General features: G+C 35.1%; 1 protein-coding gene and 1 pseudogene across 1 annotated transcript in view; both read left to right on the forward strand.

Moving 5' to 3' along the window:
• LOC145267281 (zwei Ig domain protein zig-8-like) overlaps positions 1 to 6000 on the forward strand; it is a 750978-nt gene that overhangs the window by 567394 nt on the left and 177584 nt on the right. The window lies entirely within an intron of this gene.
• Positions 2328 to 2444, forward strand: LOC145275224 (5S ribosomal RNA; annotated as a pseudogene).

The raw sequence follows: 6000 nt of genomic DNA on the forward strand, positions 1-6000 counted from the left end.
TGCTCATCTTGTGTTCCGGTCGTTGCATCCTCCGGCCTTACTCATTAACGTTCAACCATAGTTTGTAACCATCTGTTAATTCTGATTATACTTTATTATTTAACACGTTTCACGCAGACGCACGTTCGGCGCATTAAAGTGTTTTCAATCCAGCTTCTGCATCTTTGACGCATCTCCTATCAGAGTATTTGATTTAAACGAATATAGTAAATAGAGAAGAGAAAAAGAAATTGATGAGATGAGTAGAAGAAGCACAAAGCACCGTTTACTTTATTTTCTTGCATTTAACAGCCATGGTTGATATAATATGGTGGATTCCGCTGACACTAGCCCCTTTAAGAATTCGGTCCTAGTTGTTGAGCACTTTAAAGTTGAAATGAAAACTATGTCACTTAAGTTCGCACGTGCAGATCACGATGCTTTAATCATTAGATCACTATGGACGGACGTCTCGACATTTAAAAATAAATGTGTAAATTTCAACGACATTTCTTGCAGTTAAAGTTGGCCATAAGGTTTGTTCCTTGCTAGTGGAGTCAGAGATGGCTTCGTGGCCGGGTTCGAATCTCCCGACCGGCGGCAGTAATCGTGAGAGCCTGCACTGATAATTCCCGAATGTCTGCAGGTATTTAAAAATTATTATATGTATATATATATATATATATATATATATGTATATATACATATATCCGTATTCCTACTTGTTTGTTCCCAATGACGTCATATGATGGTACATAGATATATGCTATGACGTTATAGCAGATTACGTCATGTGAGGAGAATTATTTTTTTCATTGAAAGTAATTATATTTTGAAGTTTATTTTATTATTTCGAACTTGAAATTGTATAGTCTCGTATGATTGTACGTTGAGAAGAACTCTATTGTATTTAACAATGTTTGTTCACACACGCACACACATATGTATGTATGTATGTATGACAAAGGGCGAATGTATGTATGTATGTACGTATGACAAAGCGCGAATGAACTCTTTTTCTGTGTCAACGGCCAACTAGCACCGTGTATATTTGTGTGTGTGTGTGTGTGTGTGTGTATGTGTATTGGGGTAGACAGGGCTCCCGTAAGCCGTGGTGAAGGCAACCTTTCTAGGAGAAGCAAATCTCTGATTTAAAAAACCATAAAGCGGAAGACCAGTACCCGCATTAAGCTGGTCTGCAGTTTAATTTGTTGCTGGCTATCTTGCTCTTGCTTGTTGCTGGATCTCAACATTTTGAACCGAGAGAGAGACTTAGCTGTCGTACAAAGCTAAGACTCTGTAACATCATATTTGTATAGATACTCCCTAAGACATTTGGGCTCATGGATTTTAAATGTCTGAGGGAGTGGCACTCGTCTGACAAGACGTTGCAATCATCATCATCATGTATGTATGTAGGATACAGCAGAATTCACGTTGACGCACCGGTTCCTGTTAAATCACCGAAATTAAACAAGGCTGTAATAAAATAGGCGATCATTTGGGAATTTCAGGTGCTCTCCACTAATCTCGAATTTATTTCCAGTCTCTTCTGGACGCAAGCAGTGCCAATTCAGGAGAGGCGATGTTATCGATTGCGCTACCATTGCCTGACAATTACACGCGCAGCTGTTCATTGTCTGTTGAGAATGAACGGAGGCATCGCATCGTATGTATGTATGTATGTATGTGTGCGATTTAGGTATATTTTGGCAACAGTCATTTTTTCATACGCATTTCGTTACAAACAGCAGGTAAGAATCTCCTGGGGACTCTTTCGTTTTCTTGCATAGTTGAAGTTTTGTTGTGGCGTATGGTATTCAAGAATTGGCGCTGTAGTCAAGGAATTAACTCTCACATGGCATATGTCCCAAGATGCACGTTACTTGTGTGAGCATACGAAAGACTAGTGCGACCGTATTTGATGCGATCAATGTTTCTCACTTCTAATAATAATAATAATAATAATAATAATAATAATAATAATAATAATAATAATAATAATAATAATAATAATAATAATAACTTGATTACAATAAGTGTTGTTTTTACAGCAGCATTGCTTCCAACAAGCCTTCATCAGATGATGACTCTGGGTTCAGGCATAGTTTCAAGGTCAAAGAATACCATTACAACTAGCTCAGAGCGCCCCAGCATTACGCCATGATACCACAATAATTTGTTGGATTGTTGGATTGTAATATCCATGATGAGGCAGATAGAGCCTTGTCTTGTATATATATATATATATATATATATATATATATATATATATATATATATATATATATATATATATATATATATATATATACAGCATAATCACGTTGACGCACCGGTTCTCGTCGTTGTACGGCATAATCACGTTGACACACCGGTTCTCGTCAGATCACCGAAGTTAAGCAACGTTGAGCCTGCCTAGTACCCGATGGGTGACCATTTGGGAATTCTAGGCGCTGTATGGGCTTTCCGCTTATCTCGGCATTGTTTCCAGTCGTCCTGAACCTCCACTTGCCACTGGTATTCAACAATGTCGAATCAGGAGATGTGTGGTTGGAGATTGCGCAACTCTTGCCACAAAAATTTCCCGCGAAGCACCCCTACTGTGGGTATCCATAGTCTGTCAAGACTGAAGGAAGCCTTTAGAGAGAGAGAGAGAGAGAGAGAGAGAGAGAGAGAGAGAGAGAGAGAGAGAGAGAGAGAGAGAGAGAGAGAAGCACATTATCTTTGTGTCTGTGTGTTTGTTCCCTATGGACTTGAAAAAGGCTGGACCGATTCTAAAAAGAAATTCACACGAATATATCGTATGTGTCTGGAAGTGTTTTTAGATAGGTTCGTTATCAGAATGCATCCGATAATTATCAAAACTGAATAATTGATTATAGAACATTACAGATGGAACAGTCGGATTTTGACAAAAGTTACCACGTTCAGAAGTTTTATAACTGCACAAACAAATGTGTCCGGTGTATAAAATCAACAGTAGGCTCTTTTATATGACAAAAGCGCGTTCAAAATTAATGTTTCTGTTTAGAGCACAACTGAACCATTAAACGCGGTTTTTGCATTTTAAACTTTAATTCAAGCCATTATCATCAAATAAATAACACATATCAGCTCTCGTAGAACAGACTTCTAAATATTATTGTTTTTTTTTTAACGAGCGTGTCATACATGTGTGTGTGTGCATATATATATATATATATATATATATATATAGTTCATATGTACGTTTTTCGTACGCTTCTAAGCATGGTTATAGTTGGTGTAAGAAACCTAAAACCGACATTCTGTTTTTTCAATCTGTTAGATTTTATTTCTGATATTCTGAGCAGTCCTCTACTTTTGGTTGCAAAATGAAGCAAAATGATTTTGATTCATTTCGCTACATTTGTTAACAAAAAGCAGTGGACTGCTCAAATATCGAAAATGAAATAGTACAAATTATAAACAACTCTGTTTTCACCCCCCCCCACACACACAAACACACACACACACACAGAGGATAAATGTATATTTCCCGAACAAAAGAATTTCAATAATCTAACAAAATTATAATCATGGTATAATGATACTAAACCGAAAGTCTAGAATCCTTATTCTTATGTAAATCAAAGTCTATTGCTTGATGTTGATTCTAGAATATTTCTAAGCATGTGGTCTTCATGTTATATCTCCTATAATAATAAAGAAATATTCTGCTGAGCTGGTCCATGTAAAACTTAAAAATTGTGCAGCAAATGCATTGCCGAATCTTGCTTCTCTGGTAGATTTAAATTTGATTCTGTAATACCAGTGTTAAAACATTCTGTAAATGCTAAACTACTTTCTGGTCAACAGTATGATGGCAATCATATACGCGCATAAAACACACACAAACCCAAACAGCTATGCCTTTCCAGGAAAGACGACTTTATGTCTTGCTAGTCGGTAATAATAAACCGTTCAAAAAAATCTTAGTCCAACGACCGCAACAACCCGGTAATTTGTAAAAAGGTTCATTTTTACTAGCCAATGTTATGCTTTATTCTGTCTCTTTATGTTACAATGTAATGTTTATTTGGTTTGGCAGTCTCGTAAGGATGTATTAATACAAAAATGCTGGTTAACTCGCAAAGGCTGCAATAAAATTTATATAAGTTTATTTACTTTTTTATTTATTTTTACATAAACATTTAGGTACCGCTACACATTCATGAATATGTTTCAGTCAACTAGTTATAAATAACTAGAGACACCATTAGGCGATGTTGTTTTACAAAGGTCCATAAAGCTATACTCTTGTATTGAGCACCTTTTTAAAAATATTAGTTTTTAATTAATTTTTAAAAATTATTATTATTATTATTATTATTATTATTATTATTATTATTATTATATTTAAACTGAATATATACTGATTTTATTTTGCTCCATTGTGTGTTTGATGTAATTGCTTTGAAGAAGGCTCTAAAAAGTTGTAATTTACCTCCCCCTGTTTAATGTCTTCATACTAGTCATGATGCTATATTTAACTTTGAATTTAGTGTCAATTACCTGTGTTGATGATGCGATATGTTATCAATAAAATCCCACATTGTCTCAGAAACGATCGTACACAAAATTGCTGTTTACGTTTAATTCTTGAAGCGTATGTAAATGGTTATATCTTAAGTGTATTTACCGCGTATATATCTCGAGTTGAGCATATTGGAAAGTGATACACAATATACCATTGGCGTATGAGGCGATGCTCTTTGTGTAAACAAATCGAGCTTAGGTATTCGGACGATGTCAAAACATCGTGAATTCACTGCCCGCACAGCAGCTACTGATTAGCGTAATTGTTCAACGTCTTGACTGTCGTACGGGCGGTTGGCTTTCGATCGTTGCTTGAGGTAGTTGCCTGTCTAGCCGCACTGATGAGCTGTGATACAGCGAAACAGTACTGTATGTGGATGACTATATATATATATATGTATATATATATATATATATATATATATATATATATATATATGTAACCTTGGACGCAGTTTTTACCATGAAAACTATATGATTTATTTTTTTTAACTTTAACTTTTATACCTTCCTTAGAAAATTATTTTGTCAGTAAAACATTTAATCTCTTGCAATCACTGAATCAACTTGCCTTTTCGAACTCACAATGGTCTAAAATTTTAGAGATCATCGGTTTTTTACCATGAAACAGTTTCGGAGATTTAAAAACAAAACTTTATCTTAAATGATGGCTCCCACCAGTGTTGATCAAACACACCTCCCTAATATATATATATATATATATATATATATATATATATATATATATATATATATGAGAACAAACAGTTATATATATATATATGTGTGTGTGTGTGTGTGTTTGTGTGTGTGTATGTATGTGTGTGTGTGTGTGTGTGTAGGAAAAAACTGAAATGCAACATAGCTCTGTTTCCTTCACAATATACATATACATATGAAATTATGAAAGCTATCTGGTAATTCTGAATTATCTCCCTTCATACTTTCTATATTTTGAACCTTCTCTGATCAAAACAGCCGCCATTTATAAACTCGGATGTTTAAAACTCTACTAAAGAGTGTCACTATTATTATCGTTGAAATAAACTTAGGAAGCGAGTCGACTCTCCGACTCGTCTTTATCGGCATAGCCATTCAATAATTACGAGGAATCGATGCAAAGTATTCGCTCTTCGACGAAGAAACGTATAGAACGCGCAATAAAAGGCAACAGCTTCATGTCGTCTACTTTGTTGATCAGGCAGAGGCGGGTGATGTTTCAAAGAAAAACTGAAGAGGCGCATGCCGTTAGCGGGAGGGGGAGACAGGGGAGCTAGATGAAGCGGATGTGCTGACTCGGCATATCACATTGTCTGGCGGTAACAAAGAAACAAAAACACCATAAGTTTATATATATATATATATATATATATATATATATATATATATATATATATATATATATATATTTATACACACAATAGAATAAGCTCTTTGGTTTGCGATGTAATGCAATTGTAA

The sequence above is a fragment of the Euprymna scolopes genome, chromosome 4 (genome assembly GCF_053919585.1).
Source record: "Euprymna scolopes isolate OS-2025 chromosome 4, ASM5391958v1, whole genome shotgun sequence".
NCBI lineage: Eukaryota > Metazoa > Mollusca > Cephalopoda > Sepiida > Sepiolidae > Euprymna > Euprymna scolopes.